Source organism: Cryptomeria japonica, chromosome 4 (assembly GCF_030272615.1).
Source record: "Cryptomeria japonica chromosome 4, Sugi_1.0, whole genome shotgun sequence".
In the NCBI taxonomy this organism is placed as follows: Eukaryota; Viridiplantae; Streptophyta; class Pinopsida; order Cupressales; family Cupressaceae; genus Cryptomeria; species Cryptomeria japonica.
This window is the reverse complement of record NC_081408.1, coordinates 168759798-168774718: the sequence shown is the minus strand read 5'-3', so window position 1 is coordinate 168774718 and position 14921 is coordinate 168759798.

The window sequence follows — 14921 nt, the reverse complement described above, 5'->3', positions numbered from 1 at the left end:
TATTTATCACCTCTTCATGTTCTCCTCTTGAAAATGCAATTACAAATAGCCATAAAGTACAAATGTTTAATATTTTCCTCACATGTCCTAGGGAACACTTTCCAAAGAACATGGAGACATATGAATGGCTTATGATTGAAAGGTTAATGTCACCTTATCCTAGAACCTAATAGATGAAAAATTTTATGTTCTAATTAGATACTATTTGCATCCTTCTTAACTTCCCTTTCGGTGTTTTTAACCAATGTAAAGTTTGTGGGATCTCAGACCCTGATCATTTCTCCCCATCTGATATCCATGTTCACTTCCATATCCAGTCCCCATAATCTTCCTTCTCCACCATTTTATCTATATTCATTTTCCTCTCATCATTGTATAAATTTGAAGTGCAATCAAATGCTTTCATTTCTATTCCACTGTTCACATCATTAACAATTATTCATATATGTTCACTTTTTGTCTCGTTTCTCTTCATGTTTTCACTATCTACCTTTGTGAGGTTTTCATTTGTATCTAGGCATGCGATATTTCACTTCCACCTTCACTTGAAAATGGAATCTTTACAAACCTTCTCTATTCCTTTTCCAATTCTTTGTTGTCTTTGTATTTATTCATGTGGGTTTCAACATGTTATGCCTTGCACACCTAGCCCCCATTAGTTTCCTTGTGTTGATAATGCAGGTCCCATTTTTTTTCTTTTGTTTCCTTGTTTCTTTTAGTTTTGTTCCTTAGACCCTGGAACCCCAGAGTCTCAAGGTCTCTTTCTTTTTTTTTTTTCTTTGTCCACCCCGGACCCCGAAGTCCCGAGGCTTGTCTTCTTTGCTTGTTGGTGCACAACCCCGGAACCTCGGAGTCCCGAGGTGGTGCCTTGTCTTTTCCTTTTTCTTTTTGTCTACCTTGGAACCCTGGAGTCCTACAGCATGTTTTGTCCATCGACCCTAGAACTCTAAAACCCTGGGCTCCTGAGGTTGATCGTTTGCTTTCTTGTTTTTGTGCACCCCAGAACCCCAGAGTTCTGAGGTGAGTTTTTGTTCTTTGTTTGCGTCGACCCCATAACTCCAAAATCCCAGAGTCCCAAGGTCTTGTTTAAGGCATTTGTACAAATGAGGTTCGAGGGGGTATAAATAGGAAGAATGAACTTTGTAAAGCTCATTTGTGTATTCAAATTTCTAGAGCTCTTGCCTTTAACCTCCAGTTTTTGTGCCTTCGTCCTTCTGAGTTCCTTTCGCATTGTTGGGCCATTTTTCTCACCAGGTTGGTGATTTTTCTTGCCCTCCTTGTTGTTTTCTAGTTTAGATCTTCGTGTCTTGCATTTTTCTTATTTTTCTTCTTGTTTTTTATTTTTGTCTTGTTTTTCTTAGTTCCCCACGTGCCCTAATTTTACCTCAGAGTTCTAGATTAAGTTGATTTTCTCAGACCTCAGAATCCTGGAGTTCCAAGGTTAGTCTTGTTCCTATACACAATGAACCAGGAACCCCAAAAATCTGGAGTTCTTGATTACCCTTTTCTAAGAAGTAATAATGTTGACCTCGGAACCCCAGAGTTCCAGATTTCCCTTCTCAAAGAAGTAATATCATTGACCCTGGAACCCCAGAATCTCAGAGTTCTAGATTGACCTTTTTAAAGAAGTAATGCCCCAAACCTCAGAGTTCTGAGGTCCATCCCTTTAGAGCCTATTATGTTTAACATCCTTTTGGTATCCAGTGCACCCAACCCGAGCCTCTGGAACCTCGAACTTCCGAACTGAGCCTCATATCTCAGACCCTGGAACCCCAGAGTTCCAGACCCATTTGTAATACATCAAGCCCAGAACCTCGGAGTTTCGGACTTCATTCAGTGCCCCAACCCGGAAACCCGGACCCCCAGAGTTCTGGATCTTTTTGTTTTAAAGCTTAGCCACCCTAGAGTTCCGAGGTCATTTTTCTAAGAGAGAGATATCTACCCTGGAGTCTCGAGGTGGATGAATTTTTTCATGTTTTTGTACAAGAGATTAACACGTGTTTCCTTCTTGCAGATTCAAGTGATTAGATGGACCCTGATGAATACTAAGAGGGGGGGGGGTGAATTACTATGCCAAAAATCTTTGCACTTAAACACTTTGCAAGACTGACAGTAAACCAGTAAAATAATTTAGCAAACAAACAAGTTAACAAACATGCAAACCAAATAGCTAATAATGCATTCACCCACAGAAGCACAAACACCATAACACAAGAGATTTTGACATGGAAAACCAAATGGGAAAAACCACGGTGAGATGGAACTCACAAGTCACTATCTACAGAATAGGAACCAGATTGGTTAAGGTCAGACCAGTTAAGGTCTTACAATGTTCTTTACCAGAACAGATCCTGTTAGGAATCTCAATCTCTGTTAGGAGATAAGTCCAATTAAAGACTACCTTGCTAGAGGATTTTAGATCCACAGATGTGAACCACCTTGTTAGAGGATTTACAAAAGGCTTTTGGGCCTACCCAGTTAAGGGCTACAGACTTGTCAAAGATGTGAGTAATCAACAAGTGTTTGATCTATCTAATAACACAGACTACTCGATTAGATCCGTGATAGCTCATTCTTAATGCACTCCTGCATTAGTTCTGTCTTCTACACATTCATATTCTTTCCAACTCCACAACCACCTTAAACCCTAGAAACAACATAAACTTTTGCTACGACCTTGTCAACAACATAAAACCCTAGACATGATGTCCTTATAAAGGAATCTAATTTCATGTCAGTCCAATAGGATTACGTTACAATTTCCTAGGTTCAATGAACCTGGACATACTTGGTACCACAACACAAAAAGCATCGTTAATGTGTCGGCATCGTCAAACAATCGGTGAAAGGTAACTCATCACAGAGTATTACCGGTTCATACAAAATGTCGGTTGTCGGTTTGACAAAAGTGAAGATTGGTAAAAATGTGTTATGCCGCTTTAATCCCTCGTGCCGCTTGGGATCCACGAACCACTTGGGGTCAACATGCCGCTTCAGACTGGGAAACACATTCTGCAAAACATCAATAGTCTAAAGACTATAATACAACATACCGGTTGGAACAAATACCGGTTGTGTTCTAACTCATACATACAAAGAGGATCTCAATGCAAGTGTGTGTCCATCAATGACAATCACAACAAAAACATTAAAAATGCCAACAATCTCCCCCTTTGGCATTGATGGCAACACTTAGGAAAATAAAATTTTGACATCTAAGTGTTTTACAACAAAATCATGCCATTAGCAAAATTGCTCCCCCTAAGCATATACACTTTCCCTTTGACAATACAATGTATAACAATTTTTCATATAGAGCATAAACATTGAGATATTCAGAGCATATAATCAAAATTTGATTACCAGATACTTCTCCAAATAGAATTCTTCTCCCCCTTTACCAACAATGACAAAGTACAGCTAAACAACCCTATTTTCATTTGATATTAAAATAATAAAAGTTTATGACAACAAGGAATGATACTTGTTAAAAATAGATTTAAAGTCCTGCAAGAATTGTTTCATCGACAAAGACTAGGACTCAAGTAGGGAGGTGGCTACTTCTTGCTCTGTCTGCATCTGGGAGACCTGTTCTTCCATGGCAGCAATTGTTCTCATCTCCTATGTAACTGTTAAGGAATCCAGGTTCAGATAACACTTCTGAAGAATTTGCAATCATGGGAGTAGAACCAGTTGTAGCTTCTGCAAATCTCTAGACCGAGTGCTGATCTCTTGCTCCATTTTTGCTGACTGGATGTGAAACCGGTGAACGATTTGCCCATAAGTTGTAAAGGAATCATAAGGCGGCTTGAATGTGCTCAAGTAGGACTGCAAATCCATTTCAAGTTTTTGCTTTTGAGCTAGCACATCATCATAGAACAGATGGGGTTGGCAGATCTTGTTGAGTAGCAGATTCCCCTCATCTAGAGCATCCCTTATATTCTTTTGTTCTTTCTTCAGTTCAGTCCCGAGCTCATTCAACTTCTTCACCAGAGCTATATTAAGAGATTTTTGATGCTCCTTCTTGACATTAGCATCTACTGCCTCTTCAAGGCTCTGCACCTGATCATCCACTACTGTGCATAGGAGCTTGAGTTTAGCTAGTGATGAATCAGTGTTGGAAAGATTTGTACCGGGTATCAAACTGGTAAGCGTATCCATAGCTGTTTGAATTACATCCTGCTCCTTCCGTCGAATGATTTCAAGGCGCTCTTAAGCTACCTTGATGCTTTGCATTAGCTCCATTTCACTTGCAGATTGGAGATCGATAGGATTGGAGAGATCAGTTGGTTTGGCTTGACTCCCAGTTGCCTTCGGAGTCTCCATCTGGGTGCTGTTCTCTGCTTCTCCTGCCTTGTCCTCTTCCACTTTCTTCTTCTCCACTTCTCTCCTCTTCTCTACTTCCTTATCCCCCTCTTCCTTCTTCCTTTTTTCTGCTTCTCTTCTCTTTTCCTCTTCTTTTTCTTCCTCTTCCTTCTTCTTCTTCTCTGCTTCTTTCTTCTTCGCCTATTCCTTATCTTCTTCTTCCTTCTTTTTCTTTTCATCTTCTTGCTTCTTTTTCTCTACTTCATCCTTCTTCTTCTTATCCTTTTCATCTTTCTTCTTCTTCTCTTCTTCATCCTTCTTCTTTCTCTCTTCTTCATCTTTCTTCTTCTTCTCTTCTTCATCCCTTTTTCGCTTCTCTTCTTCATCCTTTTTCTTCTTCTCCTCTTCATCTTTCTTCTTCTTCTCTTCTTCATCCCTTTTTTGCTTCTCTTCTTAATCCTTTTTATTCTTCTCCTCTTCATCTTTCTTCTTCTTCTCTTCTTCATCCATTTTCTGCTTCTCTTCTTCATCCTTTTTCCTCTGCTCTGCCTCTTCCTTTGTTGCTTCCTGTCTATCCTTGGCTTGCTTATCAACCTATTTAGCCCGTTGCTCTTGCCTTGTTGCCTCAGATGGTGTTTTCTGAGTAACATCCTCAATATCCAGAGCATCGACATCAATGGTGTCAATCGGTTCAATAACTGGATTTCCTTCATCATCAAATACTTCGTCCGGTTTAGATATAACTGGTTCTTCTTCAGCTTGCCGATTGGCTAGATGGGCTTTGTGAGATTGGACAATAGTTCTCATATACAGATGGTTGTCTTTTTTGACATCATCAACTCTACCTTCTAACAGCCAGAGTCTTCTTCTTCTAGTGATGAAGAGTCCTTTATTTTGGTCAATAACATCAAACAATTCAGAATTTGACAGGTCAGGAAAGTACTATGCAAAAACTTTCTCCCTAATTTCCTGTTCCTTTTCTATGGCAATGTGCCATCTATTATCTAATGACATATATAAAGAATCCGGTGTCTGAGACTTAATCTCTGAGGGTGACCGGTCATTAATACATAGATACTGAATTATTTCCTTTTCAACCGCTTCCTTTTCATCATCATTAAAGTCCTCAAAACACTCAATTAAGTCATTTAGCACTTTCCTCCTAATATTATTTATTGTTCTTTGACAATGTGTCAAAGGTTTGTAGGAAGAGATATCTATATTTACCGATGCAGAAGATGTCGGTTCATTCTTTGTCTTCCTCTTTGCTTGATGTGTTTTCTTTGGCTTTTCCTCAGACACAGTTTCTTCTAAGTCTGGAGAGGTATTCCTTGTCTTCCTCTTTCTCTCAAACACTTTAGCCAGTGCTGCATCTGGTTTCTTCTTGGCTGGTGACCGCTTGGTCACTTTTGGAGTTGCAGTAGTAACTGGTGTTGATGTTGCAGGCACTGCCTTTTCCTTCTTCACTGCATGTTCTTTTTCTTTCATTGCTAGTGGTTCCTCAACCGGTGCTATCCTCTCTAGGTAGGTGTTGGTTCTCTTTGCCTTAGGATCAAGCGGTGAGGCAATAAGGGTAGAGGCATACCCTTCCAGCATATCATACATCACCTCATAGCCCATTGGCTCCACTTCTTCCTCTCTAGGCTCAACAGCCTCCATTATGCATTTATCTACTTGGATGGTGAAGCAGATATCGTCTTCATATTTCTTGACGATGTCACCTGATATCCTCACTCTTTGGCTCATTTTCCTTCCAAACTCATCAAAATACTTGTTCAAAACATCAGGGTAGCCGGTTCCAATTACTTCAATGCTTTCCTTGATTTGCTTGGTCACCGGTTGGTCACCAGACCATTGGACATCTCCTACTCCTGGAAAGTAGCCTTGGAAATAGAAGAACAACCCAACCAGTAGTTGTCCAAACTTGAACCTAAGTGCATTATCCTGTTTGATCAACTTTAGATTCAACAGGAGTTGTCTCTGCATACCAGTGCACAGATCAAATGATGCATCCTCCTTTATCATCTGGTAAGCGATATTTACCACTAAAGTAGATACAGAGTTAATTTTGCTGGCTGAGAATGTCCGATATCCAATCACCATGCATGCATACTTCACGAGATCATCCTTGATAGAATTTACTGTCATGCCTCGTGAGTCACTCGATGAACTGGTGAGCTTGGACATTTCAGTTTTGCTTACTGTTCTTAGGGCTGGCACTTCCCCTATGTTGTAGAATCCTGTGACTGCATGAATTGCCTATGGTGTGATATCATGTGTTCTCTCCAAGTACATCTTATCACCATAGACTCTGCTCAAAATGATCCTTATATGATCCTCTGTGAAATCCTTCAGGAAGTAAACAACATTGTGGAGCTTTTTCTTCTCCAAAATATTAAACTCCGGTTTGATCTTCTTATATTTTCCACAAAATAAACCTAACTGGGTGTGGATAGCTAGAGACCCTAGGTATTCAATCTTGCAATCTATGTAGTTAGAAATTCCCTCTTCTACTATCACACCGGCCGGAACTTGTGATAGGGCATTATACTTGGACTTCTGTTGAATAAAACTTGCAGACTCGACAAATGCACTAGAACTGGTATGAGATGCAGAAGCCATGATAGAAATCTTAAGAACTTGAGAAATACCTTTTGAAACACGTGAAATTAGGGCTTGCCGATTCTCCTTCACTTCACACTCTGTAAGTTGCTGAATCATCGCTTTGTGTTCTCCACTTGACCATTTCCAGTTTGAATTTGAATCTCCTTCGCAGTTTCTCAATTTCTCAAAATCTCTGCTCAAATCGCCTTTTCATTGCTTTGCTCTTTGAAAAACTTTTCTTCGCTCAAAAACTGATAGTGAGAAATGATTTGAAAAATGCTTTTAAACATATTCCTCACCTACCGTCATTAATGCTCCTCCATTAGGGAGTAAACCCTAATTTGCCTTTTTACCATTTTTGATCTTCTACTAAATGATAGGTATCACCTACCGGTTAAGGACTTTTACCAGTGTAAACCGGGGGTTCGAAACATTTTGCCGTTTGCTCCCCCTAAGCTTTTCTAAAGCTTAGTTTGCCAGTTTCGTGATTTCCACACTAGGTGCAGAAACCGGTTCCTCTTGTAACACCGCTGGTTTCTCCTTCCAGATTTTGTTCATGTCCGCTTGAATAGTGTCAACATCAATGTTTCCTTTCGGAGTGACCGGTATATCATCAGATATGTTCCTTCTTGATCTACAGAATCTGGCAATGTGACCCAGTTTGTTGCAGTGATAGCAGACCAATCCAGGTGCTCTCCAAGGTCCATTGTTCATGTTTCCATTCTTCCTTCTGCATGTTGCAGCAGTGTGACCATGACCATGACAGATCATACAATTTTCTCTCCATCCAGTTGCCTCTTGATAACCACCACTTCTTGGCTAATGATTGAAGGCATTAAACCGGTTGTGATTCCGGTTCACAAAAGGTTCAGGACCAGCTCCTTGGGTCCTCTAAGGATATCTTCTAGTGTTATTCATAACAGACCTACATTCAGATGCTCTATGCCCATACTTGTTGCATGCATAACAGTTACCATCAAATCTATAGGATCTAGGCTTATCATTTAGGAAATAAGGAAAATTGTTATAAGCCTTACTCCTACACATGTTTGCAGTATGTCCTTCTTTAAGATTGTTAAAGCAAATAGGTTTAAACTTTTGCTTACCTTTAGCCTTTGATGTCGGTTGTTTCTTTGATGTTCCATCATTTGTACTAGAGGTCTCACCTTCCTCATGACCGAAATAACCAAGTCCATTAGTATTCTTGACCGGTTTGGTAGATTCAAGCTTTTGCTCTAGCTTGACAGTGCTCTTGTTGAGCTTAGCAAGTATTTCCTTTGACAGGGAGAGTTCTTTGGAAATAGCAGCATTTGTTTCCAATAGGTTTTCATTCTCAGAGATGGCAGTGTTCAGTTCTCCTTGCATGTCTTCCTTTTCCACTTTTCTTGCATGGAGTTGAGCATTTAGGGCACTCATCTCTTGTTTCACCTTGGAGATCTCATGATCTCTTTCTTTCACCAGATCTTCAGCTTTCCTCTGGTTCTCAAGCTCTTGACACATCCAGATAGTTAGTCCTTCCAACTCCTTTCTCAGGTTGGAGTTTGATTCATTCAACTTATTTACTTCAGCAATTAGGGCTTCCATGTCTACTTCATCTGAAGAACTATTTTCAGATAGATCCATCAGTTTTTTTGCATGTTCTCTCCTTTTTGCTTGAGATGCCTTGTATTTGACCATAAGATCATCATAGGCTTGCTCAAACTGAGTGAGTCGGTGGGTAAGTTCCCTCAAAGTGTATTCCCCCATATCTTTTTCCAAGTGGTTAAACTTATAGGAAGGTTGGCTCTGATACCAATTGATGAATACTAAGAGGGGGGGTGAATTAGTATGCCAAAAATCTTTGCACTTAAACACTTTGCAAGACTAATAGTAAACCGGTAAAATAATTTAGTAGACAAACCGGTTAACAAACATGCAAACCAAATAGCTAATAATGCATTCACCCATAGAAGAACAAACACCATAACACAAGAGATTTTGACGTGGAAACCTAAATGGGAAAAACCACAGTGAGATGGAACTCACAAGTCACTATCTGCAAAATAGGAACCAGACTGGTTAAGGTCTTACAATGTTCTTTACCAAAATAGATCCTATTAGGAATCTCAATCTCTATTAGGAGATAAGTCCAATTAAAGACTACCTTGCTAGAGGAATTTAGATCCACAGATGTGAACCACCTTGTTAGAGGATTTACAAAAAGGCTTTTGGGCCTACCCAGTTAAGGGCTACAGACTTGTCAAAGATGTGAGTAATCAACAAGTATTTGATCTATCTAATAGCATAGACTGCTTAGTTAGATCCTTGATAGCTCGTTCTTAATGCACTCTTGCATTACTTCAGTCTTCTACACATTCATATTCTTTCCAACTCCACAACCACCTTAAACCCTAGCAACAACATAAACTTTTGCTATGACCTTGTCAACAACATAAAACCCTAGACATGATGTCCTTATAAAGGAATTTGATTTCATGTCGGTCCAAGAGGATTACATTACAATTTCCTAGGTTCAATGAACCTGGACATACTTGGTACCACGACATAAAAAGCACCGTTAATGTGTCAGCACCGTCAAACAATCGGTGGAAGGTAACTCATCACAAAATACTAGTTGGTAACTCCTCACAGAGTATTACCGGTTCATACAAAATGTCGGTTGCTGGTTTGACAAAAGTGAAGACTGGTAAAAATGTGTTATGCCGCTTTAATCCCTCGTGCCGCTTGGGATCCATGAACCACTTGGGGTCAACATGTCGCTTCAGACCAGGAAACACATTCTACAAAACATCAATAGTCTAAAGACTATAATACAACATACCGGTTGGAACAAATATCGGTTGTGTTCTAACTCATACATATAAAGAGGATCTCAATGCAAGTGTGTGTCCATCAATGACAATCACAACATAAACATAAAAAATGCCAACAGACCCAGCTTCTAGCAAGAGAGGCAAAGACATTGGATGATCAAATCAAATGGGTTACAGATACCACGGTCAGACACATTGAGATTGAGGACATCATGACTCAGTTGGATAAGCCAAGGTTAGAATCCCCACTAAGAAGGGTAAAAATATTTGGCCTAGTGGAGGCTACCATCTTCCCGCAGTCGGTGTAGGCTCCATAATTTATTATGACAATTGCGTAATTCTACGACCCTAATACCAGGAAATGCATAGATGCATAAGGAAAAAAAATAATAGATTTGTCCCTGGACATGCTGGGATTCATTTTCGGGATCCCCACAAGAGATGAGATATTCCTCTCAACTAAAGAGGAAGCCCTGGGTGTATGGAACAACAATGTGACCTCATGTGAGGGGCACATGACCAAAAATTGGTTAGAAGAGGAGAGGAAAACATGCTTAAAGGCAATGGAAATACTGAGAGCAGAATTCAAAGAGCCTCAGAGAGATCTTATCATCATGTTGAGTAGGGCCTTTGGCAAGCTGGACTGCAGACACTTTCACCCGTGGATGTTTCAATTCATGACCACCATCCTCATCAGGGAACAATACTTTTGTTGGGCCCAAATCATTTCTAACAATACATGCAAACAGATGAAGGAGTTCCACCAGACAAAAAAATTCTTTTTCACCTCCTATGTCATCTGGGTAGCTGCTAGGGCAGGTAAAATTCTATGCCTATAGGTGGAAGGTCAACTTGGAGATGAAGAAGGTCAAAAGAAGGTCTGGGAATATTATTCCCAACTCCCCCTCACTAATGCAAAGGCACACTTCAAAAGAATTAATGATGCCTTCCTCTTCTCGGTAACCATTAAGGTAACAAGAGACACATGATACAAGATTAGCCGAGAAGCCATGGCCAACATCCAAGAATGGGAGTGTTGGTTTATTCAAAACCAATGCTCCACCTACATTAGGGTCAATGGGTTTACAGGGAACCCAATATTGTTACCTAGGTACTACAATGATCAAATCATCTTGTTAGAATATGTCAGGCAATAGCTCGGCCTTCAATCCCTCTTGTCATCCAACCATAAAACAAGGATTGATTTTTCAGTGTCCATTGGGTATTTCACTTGCTCAAAAATACAGGTAGCAAAGACGACAGAGCAAGAGCTCCAAGATTTGAACCTAGAGGAGTTTGATTATGCTAGGTAATTTATGATCCCTACGGGAAACTTAAATCAGCTATGCCTAAGGCATATGAGGGGCATAAGCCCAGACTGGAGTATTTTTGGGCAAACCTCCAGGACAGTTTTGAAGTGAGGGAGAAGAACTACAATAGATTATCTGTACCCCAAATAAGGGATTTTGAGATAGAAACTAATCTCTCTAAAGACTTGAGAGATGATAGAGACTTTCTTGATGCTACATATAAAGAGAAAGAAGTTGATAAAAGGCCCCTCTCCCCAATAAGGTGGTCTAGAAATGAAGATGTAAATATAGAAAAAGCCTCCCAAGCAGTCATCGATAGAACTAAACAATGGCTCAGCTTAAGGGTAAAGTTGAGTTTTTCGAAGGGGAAGCAGAAATAATCCACTTCAGGGGTACCCCAATGAAGGGGTTATAAGGAGTATGCTTGAAAAACAAGATCGAGCTTGAGTAAGAACACATCCATTGACCCCGATGAAGCAGTTGGTCCCGAAGATAGCACTGATGATTTAATGAAAAAACTACATGTACAGATGAGGAAATTAGAGCTATTGAAGAAACCCGTACACCTTGGAGTAACAGATGGACTAGGAGTTGTCCCACTTGTAGACGTTCTCCCACCAAGAACACCTATTTTTTAAACTGCAAGTGAAGGAGCCCAGGAGAAATAAGAATATCAAGAGACAAATCAGAATGTCCGACCTCCTCCTGGCACAATAACTACATCCACTCAGCCACAACCTAATACCACCACACAAGCTCCATACGATGCTTCTCAAATGCCACCATCAACTGATACAACAGTACCTCCTAAGACACAGGAATTCAGGCCTACCACAGAGACTGTGAGTATTCACAACTTTGAGTCTGATTTAGACCAGGAGGAAGAACGGGTAGGGAAACAACAGCTGATGGGAGTAGAAAGAGAACAAAGCCAGACTAGAGATGCATTCAATGAGAGGTTAGTTTTAACTCCTCAAGACCAAGAAGATCTCTTTAAGGATATAGCTGTAGGGGCTTTCTCTGAGGAAGTCAATGATAAATTAGGGGAATTACATAAGTAGCAACAGGTGAGTGATGATATAGCTCTAGAGGCTGGCCCTTCTCATCGAGTAACATCACTCCAGGGTTATAGGAGTACAAAAGTACAAGATGAGGTTGAAGCAAAAGAGCATGAAGAAATTCATGTCGTAATTGCCGACATTATGCCTCATAAGGAGGATGAAGACAAAGACGTCCCACAATGGCTGGGGTTCACCTTTGAGAAAAAGAAAAGAAAGGTAGAGCTGCCTTAGGTTACATGACAACAAACAATCAAAGAGGAACCCAAAAAGGTCAAGAAACCTAAAATTATACATCATTTATCAAGAATAGGTTTTGGTGAAGTGGTTTCAGATGTGGCAGTTCCACTCTAGGTTGAAGGTAAAGCCTCCCCCAAATACCAAGTATCCCAAGTAAACTTGGGTAAGAAAACAATGTGGGGAGAGTTATACACTTTAGAACTAGCCACCAGTGTTGTCAGAGGACGCATAGAAAAGGAGCATACCTCCAATAGAGCTTAAAGCACAACTCGGGTAGTATAAGCAACTGCTAGTGGACATCAACAAGCCTCTAGATTCTTGTATAACTAACAATCTACCTTCAACCTCAACACTATGAGAGGGAGAAGTAAAAGCATTAATAGAGGTGAGACAGGTGGCTGCTATAGCCAAGTCATGGGCTCAAATAAATCCTGCCAAGATTAGATTATTTTTGCAAGATACCATGAAGGTATACAAGGAGGCAGTATAGGTAGGTGGAACATTAGCTTCGTGTTCTACGCAATGGGAATGGAAACAATGTTTTTAATAAACAATTCTGTATTTTGAATAAAGATTTGCATTTAGGAGAAGAGGTAATAATGGAGAAGGACCTCTTAGGAGGAAATAGTTGTAAGAACTTGCAGTCTTATGCATACATTTTGGAACTGAAGATTTAAATGCTTCAATAGTATGTGAAGGATGTGGCAGAAATCTAAGTCCCTCTCCTTAGGGAAGTTTTGAAATATGAGAATTTTGTAAAGTATTTGCTCGGAGCTTTTGGGTTGGGATTAATCAGCACAGGAATTATGGAGGAAGAGCAGGTATTAACTCAATGTGATGCATTTGAGGCTTGTAATTTAGGACCCCCAACTTAGTTCAACGTTGTGTTGATGGATAGGTACAACTACCTAATTACCCAGTGTTAGGAGGTGGTAGAAACGATAGGGGAGTTGGAGAAGAAAAAGAAGCATGCAGAGGAAATTTTGAAGAAGTACAAGTTCAGAATCAAGCATGTTGTTGATCCTCCTATTGAAGCAGTTGCTTGTATTATTAATAATTATAAATCCTATATTAAGAAGTTACAGATGAACACATTGATGCTAAAGATAGTAGAGCTTTTTGCATGACTTCCAATTTTGTACTTCAGCTACAACTCAAACTCATGTTCCAGTTTTGAGAAAATTTTTGCATGACTATGAAAGTTAGGCTCACACAGAATGGTCTTCGTAGTGCTCATGCAACCTCCATTTTGTAGTAGTTAACTGGAGTCTAGAGGCAGAAACTTGCAGGTTAACTGTGACTCCTAGTTTTGTATTCTTAATTTAGATTAGGTTTATTTCCTAGATAGCAGGGTGGAAGACTATAAATTAAGGATTTGGATTCAATTGTAAGGGTCCCAAATTGATGATTTGTGGCCCACTTAGAATCTTTTAGGATATTCTTTCAGATTGTTATAAACTTCAGTCATTCTTTATTCTTCGAAATAAATACAAGAAGTGGCTTGTAGATTTCTTGATCTATGTTTATATTCTACAAAATTGTTCTGTGTAATCTGGTAATGTCTATTATTTGGAATTAGCAACATGGTTTGATCTTCTATTTATTTCTTTATGAATCATATTGTGCATGTAAGTGGTGTATGAGAATTATTGTGGTAGACTATATTATTGCACTAATACATTTGGACTAGATTTCCGATTGAGGTTTCCGACAGAGAAGGTATATTGTGGCCAAATTTGATTTTTTTTTTTTAAAATGCCCACATTCGTCGTTATTCCGACAACAATTTCCCATTTGGTTTCAATGAAGAAGGCATTAGCAATGAGAATTTTCTTTTTTTCAAAAAAGTACTCGAGTTCGTCGTAATTTCGATGACAACGACCATTAAAAAAAAAGAAGAGGGGAATTGATTTGTGCATTGCAATCCCGCGTAGGCGTCCATGGTGACTTCAACCCCCACAAACATCAAACCTGTGTCAAAGGCATTTGTGGTATTGCTTGCAATCCCGCGTAGGAGGTAGATTCAAATTGCCCTAGTTTTTAATTTCATGTTGCAAAAAATATGCATGTGGTGGTTAATTTCCTTAGTTTAATCTTATAAAACCATAGAACTGTGATTGAGGAGTGAGCGTTCAATTTTGTAGCAGCAATCCCTTCCTCCCATATACGCGCGTGTTGATTATTCACATGAGATCACATCTCTTTGCGGTATCGTATCATTCAATTCACGAGCCTTGGCCATGTTTCCATAATTTGCATTCATTTTAAGCAGGGCATTTGCAAGTACAACACCTACCAAAATTCCTCTATCCGTTATGCTTTGATGGATGTCCATACCCTGTTCCAAAGCTCCCATTTTTGCACAGACAGGGAGGATGCTAGCAAAGGTTGTGGAATTTGGCTCTATGCCTTCCAATTTCATTTGCTTGAAAGTGTCTAAAGCCTTTTCGACAAATCCATTTTGTGCATATCCAGCAATCGTTGCAGTCCATGAGACAACATTTCTTTTAGGCATTCTATCAAACAGTTCACGTGCCTTGTCTATGCTTCCACATTTTGCATACATGTCTACTAGGGTAGTTGCAACTATA